We start from the raw sequence: 26,933 nt of genomic DNA on the forward strand, positions 1-26,933 counted from the left end.
TGACAGAGCTCCAGAGCGTTTGGACAACGCTCTGAAGGACAGAGGGATGGATTGTTGGAGTGTCTGTGCAGGCTCAGGGATTGGGTTTGATGATCCTTGTGGGTCCCTTCCAACTCAGAACATTCCGTGGTTCTGTTCCATCTTACTAGACACTCGCATTTCTTTAGCAGCAAACGCATCCTGGACTGAAATTCCCCCACGCTCCCCATGCAGTCCTTCAGCATCCCACTGTTCCTCAGTCCCTCGGCATCCCACTGTCCCGCAGCCTCTTAGCATCCCACTGTCCCTCAGTCCTTCAGCATCCCACTGTCCCTCAGTCCTTCAGCATCCCACTGTCCCCCAGCCCTTCAGCATACAATAGTTCCGCAGCCCCTCAGCATCCCACTCTCCCTCGATCCCCAGGGCACAGCAGGGACTGTGCCCACAGGGCCGAGGGGCTCCTGGGTCCGGCGTTCAGAGGCAGCTGGGAACGCAGGTCCCTGCTCAGAGTTCCCCGCAATCCACGGGCACCACAGACCCCGCAGAAAGGCTCGGGCTGGAAGGCACCTCTGTTTATTTGGGTATCGATTGCATTTACTTCTCCCAGTATCGTCTCCTGCTGGTAAAACACCGTGATGAGGGTATTGACTCAACCATCAGACACACTCAAATGAAGAGTTTCAGTTCCTGGTTTGCTCTCTCACATGTTGGCAGCTGCAATGGTGTTTCTCTGGGGTCTGGTGTTTTTCTCAGTAAGGGAAAATAAAGTGTGCAGCTGCCAACATGCTCTTTTGCAGTGTACTTGTTCAGACTGACTGAATGAAGACCCACTTTACAATGCATTCTGTGTAAATTTTCCACATGGTCAGAATTATGCCATAGAATATTTTTAATTAATTTATGAAAAATTCAAATTATTTACTATATATAGATATTTCTATTTTAAAAGGCAAGTGCAGAGCCTCAGGGCAAAGTAGAAAACAAGTCTTTAAAATTTGGCAAAAGTTAATGAAATATAGGGACTATTCCTAGTTTTTCTCATACATGTTTCATGTTTCTGAATTTTATGTTGATACCTGAGCAATTTTTTCTTTGTAGACTGGATCAGATTGCCAGCTATTGTACCAAATAACTTGCTTTGGTTCTCATTTTGTGTGGCTGTAAGCTCTGTGATGTTTGCATTTAAAACTTAGTTTAGGCCATAAAAATGGCAGAAACCCAGTATTTTTATTTGGACAACATTTCACTTTTGTTGACTGCAGGCCATTTTACTGACCAAAACAAAGCCTTACACAATGATTGCCATTTACATTTATTATAATTTTTGAATACTGTATGGAAATCTGTAGCCTGATAAGGTTACTTCTTTGAGGAACTCCAGTATTCTATAGAATTGTCCATTTAATTTAGGAACCAGCCCTTTTCTTCACCTACTGTTTTCTACATGAATTGGAAAAAATATGTTTTCTAATGGTCCAGCTAAAATACTTCAGGCCTCTCTATAGTAAAATTCTGTTTTGTACTATATATATTTTTACTTTGGTTAAATATAGTATTAATGTCAAGCTGCTGTGAAACACACTTCTTGTGGGTACACATCTATTACCAGCAGAGGGCTGTCATTTGTTACCTTAGAAAACCAGAATTTAGTCCTAAATCTTGCAATTCATTTTTGTGCAATTTTTCCTTGCAAAACATTAGAGTAATGTTTAGGAAGTATTCATAAACCCACAAGAAATAACTTATATAGGAACAGGATAAATAAAATTTGTCTAAGAATTAGATATGTAATTTTTAATTTGGGAATAATAGACTAGGAGAATGATATTCAGGGTAGTGCATGAATACCTTTTTGTATTCAACAATCAAGGTTTGCTTTTAATTTTAAACATATTAAAATTTGTGTTATATATGTGTGTAGTAAACATTTGGAGTAACTTTAGGAGTTTCCTTCCATATAAAATTATAAAACCACACAGATTATAGCTGATGGATAATATGAGATGGTCAGTGCAGCCCATTATCAACCTCCTGAGAAAGACATTTTCTTGTGTGTTTTAAAAAGGCATTAACAGAACTATTTATTTCGTCATATTAACACTAAATGAGCCTGGTTAATTTTCTGGTAGTGCAATAGAACAAATCCCTGGAGATCCCTGGAGAGGCGGGTTATTATTTGGCTCAGTCATTATCGAGATCACCAATATCAATATTAATCTCTAGGATATGTTTTTGACAACTATTTTTTTATTTCTTTTGATTTGACAGGCTATTAGTCCTTGCTGTGAAGGAGAAAAATGCAAAAATCATGACCAAGTCATTAATCTGCCCATTTGTGTAATTACAGCAGTCTTGTCTGAAAACTAGTAACAGTTTTTTTGGGTCATATTAATAAATTTTGTTTCATCATGTAAAGAGCTGAGGGCTCCCTGTGAGAGGGAAAACAGTATTTAGATAAGTTATGTAAAACTTATTTTCTATTTAAGAAAAACTCCATATTTTCAGCTGTGAAAATGTGGTGAGATTTCCTACTCCGTGGATCTTTTCATTGTGTCTTAGGTTTTGTTTGTTGTTTGGATTTAGAAATACTGATATTTGTATATATGAATATACATAAGAAATTGAACAAAAGTGATCCATCATGTGGAAATTTTTTATAATCCGTGTTTTAGCCACATCTATTCATTTTCTTAGAATATGTAGTTCTGAGGGAGGCAGTTTCCGTAATTAGTAATTGGCTGAAACAGATTTTTCTCCAGCAGTCACCACACAGGACATTCTTTATATGTTAAAAATGTTACCCCTATAAAAGAAAACCTAATTATTCTTTTTCAGTGAAGCTATTGTAAAAATTAAATATGACATGTTTTTGCTGGGTTAAAAATGGGCTCCAATAAAAGAGCTGATCTGGGCTGTGGTCTGATGGATGGACCATTAGGGAGGGAAAGGTGAGTTCTCATCCCAAGCTGGCTCTGCACAGCCCAGGAGAGCCTGGAATTGCTGACTCCTTCCCATCCTTTCCCCCCCAGGTATAATTGCCATACAATTCACAGCAAGTGTGGTTGTCCAGTGTACTTTGTCTTAGGTAAAGTCAGAATTAATCTTAGCAGATATTAATGATTTCCACAGGTTTTTTTTTTTTCACCATTGCAAAGCTGCGTTTAAATCTTTAAAAAACATACAACAGTTTGTACTTCAGTACCCTGAACAACCAAAATTTTGAATTTCTCACCCTCTCTTTGTGCATCTTATATAAATAATATACATGATGACCACGTAGAATATCCCACTTTAATAGTTTCTAGATGAAAAAGTCAGTCTTCCCAAAATTTCTAACAGTGACCTTTCCATTACTTGTAGGTTGCAGAAACAGTTTCCTGTCTGTAACAACTGTAGCCTTTGTGCCAGCCCTCGGAGCTACTGCAGCAGCAATTTGGGAAGCCCAGGAGAAAACAATGGCGGAGAGTTCATCCCCAGAAATACACTCCAAAAAGAACCAGGAAATGGGAGAACATGAAGGTTTTTCCTATGCAGTGCTCTAATTCCCTATTCAATTTGGAACTTTGAAGTCTTAGGCAGTATTACACTTTGTTTTGCTGTCATTTGATTATGATTTGCCTCTGATGCTCTGAAGCAACACTCTATTACCAGAGATGGTTTCCATAGCAATTACAACCATCTGAATATGCATGGGCTGCTTTCTCATTGTTTCCATTTTCCAAGGATTTTTATTTACTGGATGAATGGTGCACGTTAACTTTATTAAGGAGCTGCAAGGGGGATTTGTTGACATTTTTTGGGGAAGGGAGCAACTGTCTTGGACATGTCTTTACTGTGTTTGTTAAAACCATAGTGAATAATTTGGCAGTTTTAAAAAATACCATTATTATCTCCCCACATTTATGGAATATGTGAGTGTGCCAGAGCCATTCCAGTTCACAGGGCATTGTGTTCCTGCAGAGGGCCCACAGCCTGAGCTGCCAGTGGGTGGGATGTGTGCACATGCTTCATTTTCTGGCTGGTCTTCAGAGTGGAGTCAAATGTAAAGTCCTTCGCGTTTGTGCACTAACCAAAGAGGATCAAGTGCTATTTGTGGTCTCTGAACTCCACTGTGATATCAAAAGCAAGTACTGAAAAATAGATCCAGTTCTGTGCTGCTTTTTGCCTTTGAACGATTGACAGCATTTGTGAATTATGACAAATTTCTCCACTATTTCTACCATATATGTATCTTTTTCTGACTTATACTCTAGTGATAGAGTAACAATGAATTGTTCCACACAGTAACTATTACAAATGAGAAAAGCAGAATTATTTTGTAAGTTAAATTCACTCAGCCCTGAGAACTGCCCAGTAGTTCACTGGGAAGTTATGAAAACAAGCATAGAAGAGCATGTGTCATACATGGAAACTATCAGAGTTCTTTATCAGAAATAAACATCTGCCTTGACCCTTCTCACACCCTGCCAAATCTAATGCAGAGGATGAGTTGATGTATTACTTGCTATTTTCTGGCAGATCTATTGGGGAATCTCTCTTAGTTCCCTTAATTCTTGTCTGTTGTGTCTCTTCCCTTGCCCAGCCTCTATTGACACTTGATTTGTGGTTTCTCCTTCCCAAAGTAGGGCTCTAACTTTCTTCTGGGGGCTTTCACCTTGCAGTGATTCCTTGCAGTTTGTTTTGTGTCAGGTTCCTTTGTGCTCCCAGAGCAGAGAACAGCGAGCGGCGCAGATTTGTTATGAGGGAATGTGTGTGATGGAGCTGCACAGATGGGACGGTGCTGCTCTCACAGGGGATGTGCTACTCAAATTGAAGAGGAACAGCATGGAAAACATCTCTGTAAGCTGAGCTTCTCGTTGAACTGTCTGCATTTGGTGTACAAAAATGGTGACTGAGTGCATAAGGTGTTTGTTAAGAAATTAACTCAAGCTGTTCAACTCTTTTTTAAACTTTACTGTGACAGATACACTAAATTTTCTTTGAATTTTTTTAGAAAGTTTTTTTCTTCCCAGAAAATTAAAAACCATTATTGCCTTAGATCTCTATAGAATTTCAGCTGAAGTTTGTCAGCACTTTTCAAAGTAACCATTTGCTTTGCACAAGAATTTTCGGCCAGAATTTAGAGCTACATTCTGGATTCTGCCATGAGACGTGGAGATGTTTCTACTGTGGATCCTAAGGAATCTAAGTTAATTGCAGTAATTTACTGCTGAGCTGTGTGGTGCATATAATCAAAATATATAGACTGACAAGAAAATCTACAGTCAAGCATATTCATTTTAACAAATCAATGGTACAATTTCAGTACCATTAATAACTCCTTATGAGTAAGTATTATTTCTTCTGCTATGCCTTCTATGATGTGCTCTTCATGTACCAAATCTGCCTTCCCAGTTTTCTTTGTGCTCTTATCAACCACTGTCTCCCCTAGGGAGACTTTTCACAGAACTTCTCCCTCCACTCCACCCTGTGTAAACATATATCTACACAATATATAAATATATATCAAATATACCTGGACACTGAATACATTTACCTGTGCAAAATATTGAGTGACCCACTAGATGCAAATTTAGAAAACTAAAGTTGTAGCTCTAAGATATTTTTAGTAATCTATGAATCTTGATTCAGCTGTGGGGTTTTTTTGTTTGTTTTGTTTTGTTCCCCTAATGAACAGGATACTCCTCAGAAGGGATAGTTACAAAACTGCCATAGAGGTGTTTAACCATAACCTGAATATATTTATTAATCCTTGCACTGTTGCTTAGTAAATTAAGTTAAATTAATCACCTCAATCTTTGGTATATGGAGCTTTAATTTTGTAGCTTTATTTTAATTTTATTTAAATGGAAGTCTGACTATTTACTTTTGGATAAAATGGTGCAGATGTAATCATCATCACAGGAAAACAGTCAGAAAGGAGAACAGTAATATATATTTATTTTAAAAAAGATGTTGGTAAAATTCAAAGAGAATGCTGACACTTTGAATGTGGCAATGTATATTGGGCAGCACTTCTGATTCTGAAATATTTTGAAGAGTTTTAGAAGATATATCTTGATCTAACTTTTTAGCCTTTGAAGCTTTACTACGTGACCTCATTTGCAAATATTCATAATCCTGCAAAAGAGATAGATAATGAGGTTCTTAAAAACCCTTGAATATTGATTAAAGTACTTTAGAATCCAAAGAATCCTACTCCATGCATAATAAAACAAGAGTCTTTATATCAAAACTGCTTACCTGCAAAGTTTTCAAGGCATTTTGCTTTTTATTTCTCTCTTCCCTGAGGCTGAGGTTTTATTTCTCCTGCAGCCAAAATTCCCATTTAGATTACCAGGGAAAATGGGATTACACTTTTAATGCCTTATTCAAAATACATATGGATTGGAAAAGGAATAGATAAACAAACAACTGGGAAACAAATAGATTCAGGTGTTTGTACCATTTAACTAGAATGACCTCCCTCATAGTTAGCATTTTGTAATCTATTTTTTCCAATTTGAAATAGGAAATATTAAATTATTTCTAATGCCATGTTTTGATAACATTTCAGTTTTAATGGTATGTACCAAAGTAATGAAAATACATAGGTTAAGGATGATTAAATGTGTGTAATTAAGTAGCTTCTAAGCACCATATGCAGCACAGAGTATCAGTGTAAAGTGTGATTTGTAGCAGTTGTAATAGTCAGCAACTCTTTTGTTGTTTGGTTTGCCTTGTAATAATGCTTTAATACTGTCTCAGTATTTATCCTAATTACCATAATTTTTAATCTCCTGCTTTTGGGAATGAAATAATTGTAGCCCTGTTGGACAAATTACTTTGTGTTTCTAGCAGTCTCTTGGCACTTTCTTGAAAAGCCCAAGAGAACTTGCAATCCAAACTGCAGAATGCAGGGTTTTTATGATGGAGGAGTGTTTTCAATGTCTTTATGGCCAATCCTGGCAGTAAGTGAAGGCTACAAAGCTGTACAAAGGGTATTTAGATACAGGTGCAAAGTAGCTTGATAGTATCAGCCCAATGTCTCTTGAATAGGTGTCCATATCACAGCAAACCCTGCCATGATTGGCACTAATTGCCAACCTTCTTGGCAGGTTCTGAAATCCAGTCCAAGGGCTGAGTGGATAAAGATGAACTTTTGCATCCACCCACGTCCAGAAAGAGCTGTTCTTTGTCAGGACTGACAGCTCTTGGGGGGAATGAACCTTGAAAGGCCTTTTCCTTCCGTTCTTTTTCTTCATCCTTTCTGTGGATTTTGGTTTTCAGTGTTTCAGAGCAGTACTAATGCTTCTCAGAGAAACAAAAATCACTTCAAGACTTAATAAAAAGTCTTGAATCAAGTCAACACTGTTTCTGAAATTTCATACAATAAAAAAAGCATTAGGGGGAGAGATGAGGTATTTTTCTCGTCAGTCGTATCTAGAGAGTTGCTATTTTGACTTCTACCAGGAGGGAGAAATGCCATAATGTTTCTCAGTATGGAAGATGAATTCAGAGGAGTGAAGTGGTGATGAATCATCTCAATAGAGGCATGGAATATCCTTTGTAGGGAAACAAGCAAGATGCGATTCTGTTTTTTATCCCCTTAATTCCCAGTATGTTAGTTAGAAACACAGGGTTTGGATTATTTTAAGGAGGTTTTTCTCTGCTGCTTTTTTTTTTTGCCTGTATGTGTTAATTCAGACAGTCTCTGACTGTTGTAGTCCAAAACAGTATTTTTATAAGCAGCTGGTTTTGGTTATCATGTTGACATTCATCATGCAGATCTGGTAGAAGCTTCTATGAGCAATTCCTTACTTTTTCTCATAGGACTTCAGGCTTTCACACTGAAAATTAATTTAAAACAAATTAAGAAGATGAAAATACTTAGCATCATACATACTTTTAATTAAATTAGAAGACTTGAGGGAATGTTTGCGGTCATTTTTGACCCCTCACACATTTAAATTGTAAATTAATGGGAAATAAGTTCCCAGAGTCACCTGGGAGGAGTCCCATGAGTCAGGTTACTTGCTGCTTTTCCAGAAAACCTCAGTGAATGTTCAGTGCTGGGATAATCTGGAGAGGAGCTTTACATTAGACCACAACCTCTGAGAAATACCTTCTCCAAACACAAAGTATTGTGGAGACACCCAAATATGCTGTGAAGTTGTTTCAGTGAGTGCCCAAGGAACTTTTATCCTGGGGGATTTCACTTGGTAGACCTCTGGTGATAAACATTTTAATATGTTCTCCTTAGGTAAAATGTATAGTCAAAAATATAAAAATCCAAGTTTTCTTGATAGCGTGGCATAGATTTGGTGTGTGGAGTGGCTGTGGTGATGTGGATATTTTTGATGTGAGATCCCTTCCAAAACTCTCAGCAGGACAAGGATTCTGTACCAAGGGACTAAGGATCCATCCCACAGTTGTCTCCAGACTCCAGGCATTTTTGTTGTGGAAAGTCACCTGGTTCATCTCACATGGTTTGCTTTAATAGCATGAGATTATAGAAGCATTACAGATTAGGGTTCTGTGCTACAAGAATGAGACAAACTCTGCTGCTCTTCAGTTTTGTGTCTTCTAAACTGGATTGCCAATGCTTCCTGCTAAGAAGCACCACTAGGCTGAAAATCAAATATTTTTAGTAGTAATGTGTGGTGTGTTCACTGAGGACACTTCTGCAAGGCATTCAACCTCTCACAGGACAAAAGAAGAGGATAGAAAGCAAATTAAATAGCTGGTTCTGCACCACTTGGTACAAACATGAACTGCTGAAGCATGGACTTGTTTGGGAGAATGTTATGGGAAAGTAAAATGAAACAGGACAATATAACTATAACCACTGGGCAGATTGTTCCTGCTCTTGGTGAAGTTGTGTAAATCACACAGGAAAGAAAATTTCTGCAGTAAGTGAAACCCTGTATGTAAAAACATTTAAGGTTAAATCATTCCCAGAGGAAGAAGTTGAACTGAGCTGTGACATTACACAAGGAATCTCATCTTCCACAAGATGGAGCTGTGTGATTTCTGCTTCTGGAAGCAACTCAGTCTATTAGTAAATGATTCTTTGATTCTGTACAAGGACAGGAGAATCACAGTGATCTATCATTGCTTTCTTACTCAGATGCTAAGGAACTGCTGCAATTTAATTCTAGATGGTCGTGTGGGTGCTAAAAATACTGGATTTAACATGAAAGCCTTTGAATCTAGAAGAAAAGCTGTATTAAAAAGAAAAGAAGAAAAAGAAATTCATTACCTTTCTCTGTGAAGATCACAGTGATTTGCTTACTGTGTGAGGTCCTGTCAGCTTTTCTTTATTTACTCACTTTGATGATGACTGCAATGCAGATTTCTTTGGAATGGTTTCTTATTATTTATGCTGTGCAACATCTGAATGAGGGAGGGATATGACTGCTTAAATGATAATTCAAACAAGTATTTTCAGTAACATTGACGGACCTCCAGTTCTGGAGTGTTTATGAGGTCTGAGCAGATGTTAAGTGAAGTACTTCATCAGCAGAATGGAACACTGTCTTTGGAAGCAAAGGCTGGAAAAGATCAAGGAGTCACAGTACTACAAAAATAACAGACAATGAGGTCCTGGTGTGATGTCCTTGCATGAGGAGGTAATGTAATAATTTTCCTAAAGAAACAGGAAACTAGAGAGGAGTAAGGACCAGGGGCAGCTTGTTTTTCCCTGTTCTGTGGCACTGGTGCAGCTGGCTGAGGACACCAGAAGGAAACACAGCATATCCCATGGGTTTCAGAGCCAGAGGCTGACATCAGCAGGACTGGGCAGAAGCAAAGAGCTGGTGTTGCTGGGAGCCTCTCAGTTAACATGGGCCAAGGATTATCCAGACAAAGGCCTGGAAAGGGAAAAGAATTCTTTCACAAGAATTGTAAAAGATTCAGGTTCCTGAGGTGTTGATCTGGGATGTGCCCCAAACTACCCCAGAGCCAGCTGCGCCATTCCCAGGAGGGCCTGTGCAGCCCCAGCCACAGAGGGTGGCATTGCCTGTGCCCCTGGAGCGAGTGCTGCTGTGGGAAGCACACAGGGGCTCCCTGGAATTCACACTGGGGACTGCAAACAGCCACTTGTGTGCAGCACTGTGGAATCACAGGCAGTGGGGCTTTCCCCAACCTGTTCCTGCTTTTATTGGTTTGGATTCCAGGGGGTTAATGGTCACAAACACTCTGCAAACTTTAATGAGTTCATCTGATGATAGTGGAGATGCTGGAGCTTGGTTCCAAATCAGATGATGTCCGATCAAACTACAGCTTCCTTCTTCATTCACCTTTTATTACTAAATCCTGACTCCTCCATTGATTGAAAACACATTGCCAGCCACTGCTCTGCTCCCCAGCTTGAGGCGGCTGGCAGGGAAACTGGAGACCTGTGGCTGCTTCCAAATTCCACGAGTGGATTGTGTGGCTGATCCACACACAAAGAGTGACTGGTGGGGATGTCAGGCAGAACAGATAATTGCTGAGCTTACACAGCAATATTTGCCTCACTGGGAAGACTCATGTCAGTCTTTATCTCCTACTCAACTGTCAGTTCTCATGGAAACTTGTTGGAACTTCAGAGTTTTGAGACCAGGCCCTTTTGTCAAATTTGATCAAAATTAGCCAATTCATTCAGAACTTATGAGGGAGGGGATGAGAACTGACAGGCTGGCAGTGCATCTGTGTAATTTATTTCCTTGCAAAACTGGCATGGAAAGCAAAGTGTTCTAATTTTCAGAATAAGCAGTCAGAATTCAGTAACCCGCATTTAACTGAGCTGATGTGCACAACAATGTTGTAAGTCACAATGTTGAGAATCCTCATCATTTTGGATTTGAGCGCTTATGGATATATATAAACTGAAATCTAAACCACATTCACTACAGGAGTACCTGAGGATAAAAACTAGATCATCTGGCAGTCTTTCTGTTTGTTTGCCTCACAGAAGCCAATTTTGAAAAAACCCAAACCCAGCCCTTGTTCCAGCACTGTTGACTGTCCCCCTTTTTTTTCCCTCCCTGTGACAAACATTTTACCAAAAGAGGAAAGCTGAAGGAAATAGCTGGTAACAGATGACAGCTATGTTTTCACATCATCTTAAGATCTAATGTGCTCTCTGTTAGAGTGAACAGACCTACCTAATTTTTAAAATAGGACTAAAGAAAAATATTGCTTCTCTGAACATCACATAAACAGGGTGGGTTGTATGGAGTTATGGAGTTTGCAGTCTGTGCACAAAAGCTCTGACAGAGCCAACTTACAAGAGTTGTCTTTAGTTATACATTCCTGAAAGCAGGTAAAGTGAATGATTTAGTTTTCAAGGAACTTGAAATATTGTAGGCACAATATAAGTAAAAGCCATTAGTTTGTATAAACAACCTTATATTTGAAGAAGTCATAGGAAATGATCCAGTGATCCTATGGTAGAAAAAAAGATTTTGGCTTGGCACAGACCTTAACTTCAACAGTTTCTGTTGAGAAAGATGATTATGTGTATTCTGTCATTAAATCATATGTATGAAAGGATGGAAACTCTTTAATATAGTTCTTCCACTCCTTCCTAATGTAGGAAACACAGGAACCTGCTTGGTTCAGACCTACTTGAATGATTTTCAGAAACGAAAATTCACATCAATAATGTGAGTTGAATTGCATCCCATGAGGGAAAGCATGAAAAGAGAAAGGCAGTACTAGTCAAGCTTTGCTTTTGTGCCACTGATAAACAAGACTTTAAATGAAACACAAAAGCAGTGAAGTGTGTGAAATTCATCATTTGAAAGGAGGCATGTAATAACAGGGAAGGCTTCTGAAGTAACTTAAGAACCAAATGAAGGTGCTTTATTTGCAGGTAAGTATAGTGCAACCTACACACTTCAATCAAGCCAACAGGAGGCTTTAGTAAGAGATAATAAAGTGTGAAAGGCGGCTTAGTGAGGAGGGTGCAGAGATGCATACACTTACTGCTTGTGTTTATGTATCCAGTAAACACACCCAAACAGACACCCTGTGTTGCCTTGCACTGTGGCACCCAAACACACTGTTATCCATGGGCTCAGCTGAAGCTCAGTTTGGATTTTGAATATGGTGAAGTCAAAGTTCATGGGTAGGAAATGTCAACTGTGATAATCTGGCTAAGAAAAATACACGTCGGTGCCGTGCAGGTATCTTGGCAGTTATCAGACTGTGGAATTAAATGAAGGCAAAATGCTTGAAACTGGTGTATTGGCAGGTAATAGTTTATCTAACCAAAATGATGTAGCTTGCTTATTCATTTGTAAATGAAAGTTAATTTGGAGACTTTGATGTAGAATTCAACTTGTTCACATGCAGATTATTCCTGAAATTCCGTAGAAACAAACAGAGGCAAGGAGCTCCGGATCTGAATATACATAATCTGCAATAACTCCTTATCCAGGACAAGATAAAATGAATTCCTAATCAATTAAGGCAAGCCTTATGTGGAGCAACTTTGTTTTTCTGCAGCCAGGCTCCACCTGCAATGACACCATAACTGAGTGGAGCTTCTCTGTGGGCTCCCCAGGGGTGTCTCTGTCCCTGTGCAACACACAGGGGTGTCTCCAACTCTTCTACTCCAAAGGCAGCATTAGAGAAAATGTGACACAGAAGGAGTGAGAAGGAGTCAGTGGTTTTCTAAGTCACTTCTTCCAGGACTTTTAGGGAGCTTTCTCCTGAAGTGTGTTTGTTTGTTTGTTTGTTTTGAGAAGGAATATACTTGATTTACAACATCCTGCCCAGTGGGCATTGTGGTGGGATAACTATGTTGTAATGAGAATGTATGGATTGAGGTAAATATTAGAGGGAGATGGAAACACTAAGAATAAAATGGGACATTTTAATTTTTACCTGTATTATAGAGAATGTAACCTTTCTGTTGTCCTGCAGTGGAAGGAATTTTTTCTCAGGACTAAATTTTAACTTATATTGACCCCTCAGGAATCATGGAATTTGCAGTCTAATGGATGAAATAACTTCATAGGATCTCTCTATTTTTTCTTGCATGTTTACCACTGTGAGCTCTGTGACCACTGTGAGTTCCTTGTCTGCTGGCTGAGACTTTGAACATGGCTCTGCCCCACAACACATTCCTCTCTTCTGGGATTTACTCCTCTTTCACATTTGTAGGAACCCTTTAGAACCCAGGTAGTATGTAAAATCTGTCACCTTGCACAAAGCCCAGCTGTAAAATATGTATTCCTGTGCAGCAGGTCCCTTATCAGCTTTGGAGCTGAGCCCTTGATGTGCCCCAAATGATGTGTAGACACAGTGGGATGTGCCAGCCTGAACTGCCCAGCCGAGCACCAGTGCTTGTCTCTGGGCACCACCCTGGGGTTGTGTTGGTACTGCAGGCACATGAATGCTTTAGTCAGTAAATGCAAAACTCCTTCAAACTCCATCCTTTGTAGATTTGGTTGGCAGAAGAATCTGCTGCAGGGTTAGTGAGCTTTGTGCTGTGATCCACAGATGTGCTTTCTTGTCTGTGTTATTCTCTCACACAGCAAATGTTGCTATGTTTCCTTTCCTTGAAATGAAATGTCTGTTGTTTAGAGCTTAGATATTTTGAAAAGTATAATTAATCAGCATCAGAAGAATATATGACCATTTTTAAAGGGTGATCCCTGCTCAGCAGTACCTGCTCACCTGTTCACTCAACATGAATTGGAGCTTTATCTTCTTTCCTTCCTTTCTGTATTTTATCCTCCTCTTTGTAGAAAGGCAAAATCTTGGCTTCAGAGATCCAGCTGAAAAATCTCCTCACACACAGACAAATGATGGCCATGAGGTATAGCCCAGGAGGGAGAATATGAGGAAAAAGAAAGATAAATTCTCAGATAATATGTTTACCAAACAAGAGATACAGCTCTAGAAAACCAAAGGGGAAAAAAAAATACATGCCCAGGCTGTCTCCTGCAGACATGTTAGATGTTTATGTTGATGAACTCTTCTTTGGCTTTTTAGGTGTGCCCTCATTTTTTGAACAATGGCAATGGCACAGGAAACACTTGACAAGGTATCTCAAGAGACATTATTTCAATCCAGGAATAGAAAACAGCACATGGACAAAATTCTGGTACTTCCAGGTATGTCTTGATAAGAACTTATATGGAGGTCAATGTTTTAAATAACAAGTACTTTAAATACTCCTGACAGACTCTTTGGAGGGTTAATTATTATGGTTAAAGGGGAATGAATGACATTAAGACATTAATATTGAGCATTCAGCTAGTCAGAAGAGAAAATGAAGTAAATAATAATAATAGTATGTGTCCTTACTACATGAAAGAATTGTCTTGTTCTGAGTGTTGCACATGAATTTTTCTTTTTGTGAAATCAATGTGATAAATTTATGTGCAGTTTGTTTTGGAGATTGTGTGGCTCATGTGTGAAGGAAGGGTAAGTCTCTGTAAAAATAACGGAAACCAAGGAAACTTAAAAAAATGGCTGAAAAGAAGGTGCTTCTGCAACTGAATGTATTTTTATATGTTTTCAACTGCTGTAAGGAGAAAGGTGCCATCCATATTTATGCTTCATTAAGTAAGCATAAGGAGACCTGAAAAATAAAAAGGAAGACTGAAACTTTCTTCCTTGGCAGCATGAAGGGACTTGTCAGTGAGGGATGAACTGCTTAAATTGTGCCACCCGAAAATGGGGATCAGGAACAAAGCACATGAACAGAGCCTGTTTCACAGATTCCAAAAGAATAAAAGTCTCAATTATTCTGAGTCAACAAATACAAATGGTTTTCTATATGATTCTAAATTCTGACATGAAGAATTAACTACATGAGCTACTAGATTGGTTTGGCATTTCCAGTATTTCAGAAAATGGAATAATTGATTGTTTCTTCGTTTCTGTAGCTGGGAGCTTTTTTTCCAATGCTGGCTGTAGAAGGTCTGTTTTTGTCTTACTTCATAAACACTATTGCTCAAAATGTTTGCAGTTACACCTAAGCATGGGCAATGTCCCTTATTACAGCCTATCACAAATAATACTCTAATTATTTTTCTGATTCAATCACACACATTTCCCCATGACTTTCAGTTCTTTAAATATGATTAAAATTCATAAAGGCGATGCTCGAATTTTATGATTTTATAGGCTAAAAATATGATTTCTATCTATTATCTGTTTGTGCTAGAAAGAACATTTTCTTCATACATAGAGAGAAACTGCAGTGATGGTCACTATTGATTATTATTAAGGGAAGGACTTTGGTTGAGAATGTTTTCAATGGATTTTGAGTGTTGGAAGGGGGGTACATTCCTGGCAGCAGTGTGGTGATGTACACAGTGGAAGGGAAGGCTGTAGAGTGCAGTTCCCAGGGGTACACTGCTCAGGCTGCTCCACCTGAGCGTCTCAGTTCCTGCTCTGCACCTCTCTGATCCTCCTGCTCCTTCCCTCCCCACTGTTCTTCAGAGCACCAAATCCTTTACTCCTGCACTGTTCTGTCATCATCTCAGTACATTTGTTCCCTTTTCCTCTCTGGTGCCTGTCCTCTGCTCCTCCCTCTGCAGGGAAGTTGGAGGAACAGGAAACTACTCCGTTTTAGCAACTAAGTGTCCCCAGATGATCCTGTTCCAGCAGCTCGGGCTGGACAATGGCAGCCCCTCTCCATGTGCTGCCAGCGCTGTCTCGTCGCAGGGGGCTGTGAAAGGCACAGCTTTCCACAGGGCCTGTCAGTCCTGACTCAGCTGCTCTGCTGCCTTTGCTCTTTTACTGGTTTGCAACCCATGTACTGAATATTGGGATGCTCCTGCACCTTAATAATGTTAACCAGAAGCCCTAAAACATGTAGCAAGAACATAGGCTTGAAGTGGAAAGTAGTCTTGAGATGTGTTTGACTGGCATTTTATGTCACTGGAACCCCCTTGCTGTGTTATGCAGTGCACAAAACATCCATTTCCCAGACACTGCTGTCAACTTCATTTCAAAAGTTCTTTCAAATGAACTTTTTGTAGTATTCACATTATTCTTCTCAGAGAAAGATATCAGCTCTTTGTAGAAATGAGGAAATCCTCCACAGAGCCACCTTCTCTCTCTGCAGTTTCCTTTCCAGAAATGATGTTCCCATGAAAAACAAAAGTTGGAGTTGCTGTAATCCCTGAATTGTAGATAGCCATAACACTGTTTATTAAGTATTGCATATTTAGATCTAAATTGCTCATATTACATTATTTTTTTCAGTCACCATAATACTTTTTTATTTTTGTTAAAAAATAAACATTTTTCATAAAAAAAGAAAATAGGTAGTTATAGCTAATATCTATTACCATGTGTGATTGAATGTTAGACAATATCTTAGCAGCTTGTATTAGGAAATTAGAATTCAGTAGTGAAGTGGCTAAGTAATGGGGAAACCTTGCATTAGGAGATTATATCAGCTTCTTCAATTTATGTTTCCCTGCTAACATGGTTTGAAGGAACAAAATCCTTGTACTGTCTGCTGTGATAAAGGCCAATACTTTGTGCCATGTCAAAAAGAGTTATTTAAAAAAAGAAGTGGATTGAAACCTGTCTTTTTCTTCTCTCATTAGCAGGACCACTTCCAGGAATATAGATTGATGCATTTTCAACAGAACTTAAGATAGTTTGGAATTCCCATTAATGTGACCTCTTTCCTCCCTTCCTTTGCCAGTGCCCCATATCTTACAGTATCCTGAGCTATTCCAGGGAACTACAGCAGGGAAAAACATGCATGTGGTGCACCATGTTGGGACACAAATTCTCTTGCCAGCTTGGAGTAGGAGGAATACATATTCAGGAAGGCAGACTCAGCCAGCTCCTGCTTTTTACAACTTTCTCTAACTTTGCCTGGCACTGTAGTACCCTTTGGAGAACAGAGTTCCACAGACAGCTTAGTGCTGCCATTGGGTGTGCTCAGGGGTTGCAGGGATGTTCACCCTCCTGTTGCTGCAATGCCCCAGGGAGGTGCAGCTCCAGCCCTGGACAGTTCCATCAGCTGCAAGGCTCCTCCCTGTTCCCAGGCAGCTCTGCCTCTCTCAGAGAATCATCACTCCTATGATGACAAATATGTGCATATTTGTTATGCAACCCTGTAGTCACTCACAAACACACTCCACAAAGTGTCACAAGCAGCCACTCTGGAAAACAAGTGCTTGGGCCTGAGGAACCTCAGCAAAGTTGTTGGCAAACACCAAAGGTTTGTGAAAGGCTCTGTTGTCCTGATTGGTTCTTCCTAGGCAGGAGAATGGCAAATCTTGTGTTAATTATTAAAAGATCCTTACGGTATCTGCCAGCATATTACATGCTGCCCTCTCTACCACTATTGAGAGGGTTCTTTCTCAAATTAAAAAGTGTCATCTCTTTTTTTTTTTTTTTGCCATACAAGGTTCACTATTCCTCATATGTGGTGATTTTTGTATGTGAGACCATTTCTCAGATATGTGATAACTTTCCAACTTTGGAATCTATTTATTTGGACAGTATTTCCCTTCTTGATAGATCTCATACTTTGTTTCAACATCTGGGAAGAGGAAAACCAGATGCTGACAAAACCCGTCCTTGTGCCCAGTGAGCCATGGTCTGTTTTCACCATTTCAGATGTCTCTTGTGATGTTTTTTTTTTTTCAGCTGCTGCTTTGGCAATTAATTAGAAAATGACAAACAAAGCTCATATAAGTCTGATTCTTTTATAAAGCATGTTTTATCTCTTCATTAGGCATCTTTCCTATGTAAGACTAAAATTTCCATCTTTACACACAGTCAAACTAACATAGCAAAAAGGGACTTGGATAACTTGGAACTTTTTGAATTAAGGAGCATGTAAATGCCATAAGATGGAAGATTATTCTGTGTTACATATTGTGTATGTGCAGGCAATGAGAAAGGATTATCTGGCCAAATCCTGCAACAGAGTAAGTTAAAGATATTGCTTACCCTCAGATTGCTTTTTGATGGCCAGGCAGCTACACACTTTTGCCTTTGCAGCAACACTTGATACCTGGTTTACTGCTGCAATTAATGTCAGGCTAGAAAATATGGACTCTGGCCAGTTTGGAAGGTCTGTTGTCATCGCAGGAACGTGATTACTGAAATGGTAGAGGGCAAAACAGATGATGAGCATGAGAGGAAAGAGGTTAATGATTTATCTGAGCTCTTGCCTGGCCCTACAAATAGAATCCAAGCATTCTGCTTCCCAGGGCAGGAGCTGCTTTGATGAATTGTTGCATGACTTTAAAATTTTGTTCACACAGGCTCCTGAAAAATTGCCCAAAACCAGTTGTGCTATGAAATACTTTTCTGCAGAAGTTGCTCATGGTTTTAAAATCAGGTTAAACTTTTGATTAACATTCAAGAAGCTGATTTTTTGTGTTTAGGACATTTTTACATCATTGTGTATTTTTCTGCTTGGCTGGAAAACATTGATATACATTGTAAGTTGTATTCTAGGCAATTGTTTATATGTTAATTTTATAATTAGTTTTTTAAATTGTCAGAACATGTTTATGAAATACTGTATTTGTGAGTCTTCATGTTTGTTCAGCTATCAATTTCAGGGCACATTGTTATCCATCTCTAAAACAAACAATCTTCATAAATCTAGACTGGAATCAGTGGGAGCTGCAGGAAGTGCCTCCAAAGACCATGTTTCTGTTTGATGTGTGACAGTAAGACCAGAAATATAAGCAGATGGTCAGAAAAATCAGGGTCTTGACTGACAGCAACATGGGAACCACTTAAACTTTTAGGGCTTATTATTAAAATATTTAATAATGCTTTGAGTCCTTGCCCAGAAACCTGGAGGCTTTTCCATTTCCTTGTGGCTCAGAAATAAGCCCTTTTTCTGGGTTTGCAACACTAAGGCAAGGATTTGAAACAGCAGAAGAGGCAACAGAAAGGAACTACAGTAAAATATCAATTCAGAAATACAGAAAAAAGGCCCCAAAATCCAAGTTTCCTGTGAAATGCCCTTGAAAGCCATGCTCCCTGCTGGTTATCCTCCCTTGCTCTGACTGGATTCCTCTTGTGCTGGCACTGGCTCTGTCTGCTCCCTTTGCTCTCTGCTCTCTCTGCCCTGCCTGGCTCTGGTTCAGAGCAGCCTCTGCTCTTCTTCACTGAGCTCAGAATAACATAAATGACAAAAGAAACCTTTGCTAAAGCAAATGTGACTCCTGGTCTGGTGTCTTTTCTTTACCTTTCTTTAAAATGAAAATTAAAGTAAGCCCATTTTGCCTATAATTTCTGTTACTAACTTTGAAAAATTATTTAGTCAAGAAGCTTCTTCTTCCTGATGGCACCTAATTGCTGCAAAAAATGGGTGCATTTTAGTTCCCCACCCTTGAATGGTGGTGTTCTGTATCTTCCTCTGCTCTACAGTTCAGCTGCCATCGAAAGAAAGGTTCCAAAATACAGTGTGCATCAGCTGGGCTGCTCTGGCCTGATCCTGTGCCCCAGCCTGAAGCTTTCCTGGCTTGCAAACATGGAACATGGGGTGTTCCTGCCCTTTGGAGATCCTCCCTGGTTTTCAGCTCTGAAAGACTTGCAGGAGGCAGTGGGGAATGTGGGGGTTGCTCTGGGGGCAGCTGGCAGTGCAGGGACCCTGCCCTGAGCTGGGCTGCCCCTCCCTGGGCCTGCCCCAGTACCCACTACCAAGGGCACCAGCATTTGCATAATGGGCCAGGGGGGCAGTGAACAGTGACAACTAGACCATGTAGGTATTTTTAAATTTCAAACATTTTATGTCTTTATTTAGTGTTGATGTCTTTTTTAAAATCAAAATTCCAAACATTTGCAGAGCAAAATCACTGAGGATTTTAATTTTGTTTTGTATCCTTACCCTGGTGACTGCAGGACTTAATTGTAACAATTTTAATTATCAATTCTGTCATTTCTTCTTATAATATACAGAAAATAATCAAGATATGGATGCCAAAAAGACTTTTTGTTATTTCCTTTTCCGTCACTCAGCAGCAGTGAAGCAGAACATTGCAGAAGTGAAATATTAAACCAGAAAGCATGTTAAAAAACTGCCTTTTTTTCTCCTTTATTTTGCGACAGTGTCAAAAGTCTTCTTTCAAGTTGACTTTTTAATCTTCTACCACTTGTTCTCAAGAGTTCTTTTTCTGTGGATGCTCAAAAATGAAGGGAATGCACACCCCATGCACTGCAATATGAGATCTCAATGGGATTTTCTTCTCAGGTTTTTCATTCCTGTGCTCTAAGTATTTCCTTTGTAAAATAGTTTTAGACATTGATCATCTGGAAATTTTTAAGTGTTTCAGGCAGTTCAGGGAGAATGAGAATGTTGAAATCACCTGGTTCTCTGTGTGTAACTGAAGATAATATTTTGCCCCTCTTGCCCTTTACCCCATCCACTGCCATGTGATGTGTTTTACAGAACATCTGGGCCTTGCTGGGAGTCCCCGTTTTAGCTGCTCTTGGTTTGTGCTACTGATGCAGAAGATAAATTATTTGCAATTCATGGTGTGCCAGTGAAGGTATAGGCTGTTATCTCTGCTGCTTGAGTGAAGGAAAGCTAACTAACACAGCATGAAAATAAGTTGAATTAATTGAATTAGATTCACCTTCCTCATTCAGATAAACTTAAATGGATATTCCCACACAGTTTAGAGCACTCAGAGTTTCAGAAATAGAATGTTCATCTGCCAGAAATGTGGCCAAATTCAAATTAGCTGTCATATTGTAAAATTTATTTATGGCAGTTTATTTTCCACTAGGGATTCAGCTATTGTATAATTTTTTTCCTGTTAGTTTTGCCAAAAACTGGAAGCATAAAGGGGAGGGATTTTGTTCTTCCTTTCATGATAGCAATGAAACTATTAGCTAGGAGTTAAGCCTACTCCTCTTCTAAGAGCCATTGTGAGGCTTGTGCACAACAAAGGTTTATTTCAGAGCTTGAGTGAGATTTAAGAAAAGATATATAGAGACTATTTGGAGAATTTCCTGGTTTGGAGTCTTTATATTGAATTATGAGTGAATTTAAAATGTGCATCATTTTAGAGATGCAGATCAGTGATAACTAAGCTAGAAAGAGCACACATTGACTTTCAGGTAATGAAAATGGTACTTTCATTAAACATTCCTATTAGTCATTGATGTTGTTTTGTTACTGCTTTTCTCTCTGGCCTAATCTTAAGAATTACATGCTGGATTTTGAAAGAAAAACAACTTTTCAATATTAAAGTCACTGGCAGGCATTTGGAAAAGCTGCATGTTTTCTTCCCAAAGGAACAGAATGCTTCTGATCTGCTGTCTGGTGCTATCTCAGTATTTTAGATATAAGGCAGTTCCTGTAGAATTCTGCTGTGAATCCCTCTGCTGGTGGAGCTCAGCTGGTGCTGCTGCCCTGCCCCTGTCCTGGTCCTGTCCTGGTCCTGCCCTGCCCCTGTCCTGCCCCTGCTCTGCCCCTGCCCTGCCCCTGCCCTGCTCCTTGGGTAGCTCTGCTGTTCTGCTGACCCCACAGTGTGCCTGTGCAGGGAAGCACACAGACAAAAATTATTGCTGGGAAAGAAGAAATAAGAATAAATGAGTGAGTAATGAATAAGAATGAATGAGTGAGTAAGACATATTGATTTAGCCTTTCAAATCTGCTATGGTTGTCTATTACAGATATTATGTTTGGAAAATGACTATCATGGTTTTCTTGCACTTGTTACTTGTTGCACTTTGGCCAGAATGAGGTGAGACTCGCATTTCATTGCTGATTGCATTGGTTACTGTTAGTAGCTCAGTGAACTCAGGGGCTGTGCACTTTGTTCACAGTGTGCCACATAATGAGACTTTTCTGACCCAGTTTATGTGTCTCTCTCCCTGCCACTGGTCCTCATGGTGGGTCTCCTCCACCTTCTTGAATTCTGTGGGTTTCTCCCTTCTGCTGGACCCTGAGCACTGTTCCCAAGACCATGAGCAGCCCTGGCATGAAAGCAAAGTGAAACTCACTGCAGTAATAAACACTGGCAAAGAGTCCTACAAAGTTTTGCTGCCTGAAAGTCTCATCAAATCCTCTTTCCAAATGCCAATAAAACCATGATAAAATTTGCTGCATGCCCCGAAGGTCAGCACGCACTGGCTGTTTTGAACAAAGAGTGGGTAATAAAAAAATGGAGTTTTCTTCTTTTTCAGATTAAGTCTTTTTAAATTCCTTTTTGTTTTCTTCTTTGTTAATGTATTTACTACCTCAGATGCTGAACATTTGGTATCTTTTCCACTGACTCATTGTTCAGCGAAAATGGCAGTGGACTAGAAAATACCCCAAAGACAAAAACATTTAAACTGCTAAATGTGTGCTTGATGTGTATACTTGGTGACTGTTCAGGGTTGTTTACTAAAAACCAGACCAAACTACTTACAATACAGATTCTCAGGCTGTCTATTTTAGCAAAATATTAAATAGCAAAAGAACAGCAGTTATTTTTTTTTCCTGTGAATTGTCATGTTAATTGTTGCTGATTTCAGGAGCTGCTGACACATTTGAGAGCTCTTATTTAGAACAGTAGTAACTGATGTTTTCTCCTGTATGTCCACTTCAGACATTTTAAAAATAAACAGCATTTAACATTAAAAATACATTTCACACAAAGGCAATCCATCTTTTTTCAGAATTCCTGTGATTTTGTTGTGTCAAACTTCATCTGTTTATCTGTTCTTATAATCTTCAAAATATGGTCACAATTGTTATTTCTCAGCTACAAAAGAGATTTACTTGGACAAAAATGGCTCAGTTATTGTGAAATTCTTTAAGAATATAAAATAGAATGTTGAGGATAAGCAATTTATTGTATTACAATAGCAAATCCATATTCATTTTTCTGGTATTTGTTTTTCCTGCATGTAGTGGTGTTTCCAAGGTGATGAAAATAAGGAGAGCTCCTGATGCTGTGTAACTTGTGAACTAATACAAGAAAATCTTCAAAGTCTAAATACTGAACCAAAGCACAAGGATTTTTTTGTGATTTGACATATATGTTTTGGACTTTGTTACACTGTTAGTTTGTTTTGTTATATTATGAGGGTGAGATAAATTAATACTTACATCTATATGATATTGCATCAGAAAAAGGAGATTTGGGGAAGATTTTAGAAATATTTAAAACCATTTTCCTATGTGGAAAGACTTGTCTTCTGCTTCAGCATAGCTGGTGTGTAACTCTAGGCAGTGTGATCTTTTACAATTGATCTTTCTGGTTTCAGAAAGTTTAATCCATAATTTTGGGCTCTTGCGGGGTGTTTTGTAGCTTATTTGTAGACTGCACTGAAGTCTTTGCTTGGGAGATGCTGGACACTATAAATCTGTACTATGAACAGTTTGGAAGGGCAGTTTGCTTCTGCTGGCCCTCACAGGGGGCACTGACAGTAACACAGACACACTCCTGGGCTCACGTGGGCTGTTTCCAAGCCTGCGAGGACCCTTCACTCCTGCAACTGTTGCAGGGAGCAGAGGCAGTGACAGATGCCCTAGAAATAACTGAGCAGAGTGTGTGTTGCTATGGAAGCTGTTCTGCTGCTTGGTGTGCACTGTATCATCCAATTTAGAAGAGCTTTGGAGCCAATCAAATAGCCATTTTTTTCCCCTAAAATTTGCCTTTGGGGGCAAATCCTGAGAACTAGAGCACAGCCTAAGCAGGCTGAGAATTCTGCAGCCAAAACAGAAGTAAACTGATGTCTGGTACAGCTCCTGAGCTCCTTTGCAGGCACCAGTGCTCCCTCTGCCCCTCTATTCCAAGTGCTAAAGTGCAGTTTTGTGGCTCTTGAGTTGTCAGCTCTGGCACAGAGTTCCAGAGGAGTCTTGTACTATTGAGGGCAACTTCTCTGTATTGTTTTCCCAGGTACAAATTAATGGTTTCTTTCTCCCACACACTGTCTCATCTTTTTAGACTGTAAATGCTGCTGTGCAAAACTTCTTTTGATGTCTTTGTACATCTGGTGTGGTGGGATTCTATTCCTGAAGCTACTGCAATATGACCAGTCAGAGCCATTGCCACTCCTTAGCCTCCTACCCCCTGCCCCAGGGCTCGTGCAAGATGGGAGAGAAGGAATTTTCCTTTTCTAAAAGACGGGGTTTTGCATATTCTCCTCTGACTTTTAATGCAGCCAAACTGCCAGTTTCCAGTGTACTGGGGGTGGAGAACAGGAAGAATTGATTGCTGCCTTGGAGCTAAGGGAGAAAAAACCAACATCATTGGGTTGTTAAACATTTATGTTCATTTTTTTTAAAGGGCTGTGTAATCCTAACTACTATATTCTCTTTCTCTCAATTTTTTTTCCTTTGTGCTGGTTGAGAGATGAATGTGATAAATTCCCATTAGAGAGTTTACATTTTCATGATGCTGAGTACCTGCTGTTTTTCCTGAGCAGGGAATATTTGGAACTTCCCAGCAGAGGCTAGCACCAGTTTCTTATGAAACTTTAAAATAGCTGAAGCAGTTCTGTTTTAAGTATTTAGAAGGATATTTACAGTATCTAAATAATTACTTGTGCCGTATAGGAGATATTGTTGTGATGTATATGGAGCAGACCTTATAATTAGTTCCCTAGGGAACTGAATGAAAATGTGACTCCATTCTGCACTTTCAAATAAAATGTGGCCTTGCTAATTTATCAAGTTTAAGAATACCACATACAGTCACATAAAACTCACCACTGATGCTGGGACAAAGGTTGACAACTTTAGCTAAGAATACAAGCGAAGGAGAGAACAGTAATGATTAATCATTCCCCTACTTGAAAGCGATTTGTATTTAAACCCATCCTCCCTGTTATGTATAACTGCAAGCTTGTTAATGGCTTAAAACTTCTTACTGTGTGCGGGTAAGTCATTTGGCAGATCACAAATGTTACTTTAAATGAGCACTTAATAACACTGAGTGACTTTTTAAGGTAGTTAGCAAAGTAGGAATGTACTTTGGCTTCCAGTGCAGAGGAACATCATGTGAGACCGTGGTGTGTGCAGTGTGAAAGGTGTATTTTCATCCCAGCAGAAATCCGAGGACAGGATACAGCAAAGTGCTCCCTCTCCATCATTACTCCTGGCAATTTCAGCTGCAAGGGGAGCACATCTGTATCTCCCTTCTTGGAAAGGTGTGAAATATCATCTCTTGCTCACACTTAAACTGTATGGATGAATTATGTGGTTTGCAGCACAGGCAGAGGGGAAGGGAATAGTTGTAACTGCAATTTCAGTTCTTCCCTGAGCCACAGCAGATTCAGTACCCTGCAGCAGTGATAACCTTGCACGCTGGATACAGAGGTTGTAAGTGAGTAATAAGCATCCACTCTAGTTCAAGAATGGGGTTTTGTTTTCTAACTGAAGCACTGGTGGCAGAACAAACATACTGTGAGTGCAATCCATATTCCTCACACCTTTACCATCCCAGAACAGTGTTTCAGGATACCAAACTGATGTCCTGTGTCAGCAAAAGATTTTTTCTACACCCCTAGCAAATCAATACAAAGTAAAAGACAAAAAATATTTTAATGTTATAAATTAAAAGCTATAGCAGCAAGAGAAAACTGGATGCTCTGTAATCTATGTGGGCAGGGGGATCTGGATGTGTGTATAATGCAGACATTTTCTTCAATGTGAACATGTTTCCAAGATGGACCTTGTCAGACCAGAAAGAACTGTCGAAAAAGTCTGAGGCATTTTAAATTGTGCACCTCAAATCAGTTTCTCATGATCTTCAGAGCCTCTGTGCATGGGCCTTCATAATTCTCTGCATCTTCAGTCACTTTGATGTTCTTAGAGCTGTAAAAGCATTCAAAATTTGCCATCTTGCAGAAGCTGCAGCTAATTAAGAACTGGGTAAGCGGCTGTAGAGACAGCCAATGACTTGGTGCTGCCAAATGAAGCTGGATTCCATAACACACCTGGTTTCAATTAGGAGGTGTCAGGCCCTAATTGCAATCCCCTCCCCTCCTGAGGCCCTGTGCCCATTTTAAAGCCAGGTTGATGAGGGCAGCTGTGTGCCCTTGGACCAGGCTGGGAGGGGAAGAGCTCTGGCAGACCATGGTGGGGTTCTCTTTGTTTTCCTCGAGAGTTGTCTCTTCGGGAGTACTTCCCTTGTTCATCCTGATCTTGACCCACTTACTGGACTTCCTGCTTTGAACCCAGACCTGCTGCACTGGTAAGGACTTGGGTGGCAGTCCCTGGGGTGTTACAGTGCCAGCTCCTGGCCCTGCCAGCTCTGCCCCCTGCTCAGGCACTGGGGGTGTGTTGCCTGGGGACAGAGCCCTTGTCCCATGCAGGGCTGGGACCCTGGTCCTGCTGCTCCCTGGCATCCCAGGCCTTCTTGAGCAGTTGGTGATTGTGGAAACCCTGGGAAATTCAGTGATAGGAATTAACAATTGTTTATTTTTTACTGGTTTTGAGACATTGTTAGAGTTGAGTTTTTTCTGTTTCCCAAGGGTGTGTTTTCCAGTGTGTGTTTCATCTCCCAGAGCTTTTGGAGCCTGTTGTTGTGTGTGACCCTCCTGCAGGAAGCTCTGCAAGGCTCACTCCTTCCCACCACCCTCCCTGCCCTGTCCTGTGTTATATTCCCATGGTCTGCTTTTGAAGATATATAGGAGCTGTATCTCTTGGGGCAAAATTTTGAATGCAAAATGACAGCTGTTCAGAGGTGCTTGGAGAGATAGAGGATATGAGAAATTGTTGTGGGGTTTGTCATTGGGAATGCTGTGCAGTTTGGTCCTGGATATGCAAATCTTTACAATATATGCATATGGGTGGGTGGTGTCAGTCTCCCACTATTTTGTTGTATTTATAACGTGCACTTCAAACATCAGTTTTAAATTTAACTGTTTTTACCTCCTCTTTGAATAGAGTAAATAGCACAGTACAATGAGTTCTTAATGTTGGTGGCTCTAAATAATGTTTCTGTTGGTAGATGGCATAGACTCCAACAGACTGGATATTGATGGCCCAGTGCTGTGACAATTTGAAAATTCTTCTATATTCATTTTGAGCA

General features: G+C 39.8%; 1 long non-coding RNA gene across 1 annotated transcript in view; it reads left to right on the forward strand.

Annotated features, from left to right (window-relative positions):
- Positions 1-26,933, forward strand: part of LOC139679254 (uncharacterized) — a 268,799-nt gene that overhangs the window by 10,808 nt on the left and 231,058 nt on the right. Inside the window, exons 5-7 of the long non-coding RNA XR_011699173.1 lie at positions 3,340-3,498; positions 4,669-4,818; positions 13,948-14,069. This is a non-coding gene — a long non-coding RNA (uncharacterized lncRNA). The remainder of the gene's footprint in view (positions 1-3,339; positions 3,499-4,668; positions 4,819-13,947; positions 14,070-26,933) is intronic.

This window comes from Pithys albifrons, chromosome 16, assembly GCF_047495875.1.
Source record: "Pithys albifrons albifrons isolate INPA30051 chromosome 16, PitAlb_v1, whole genome shotgun sequence".
Taxonomy (NCBI): Eukaryota; Metazoa; Chordata; class Aves; order Passeriformes; family Thamnophilidae; genus Pithys; species Pithys albifrons.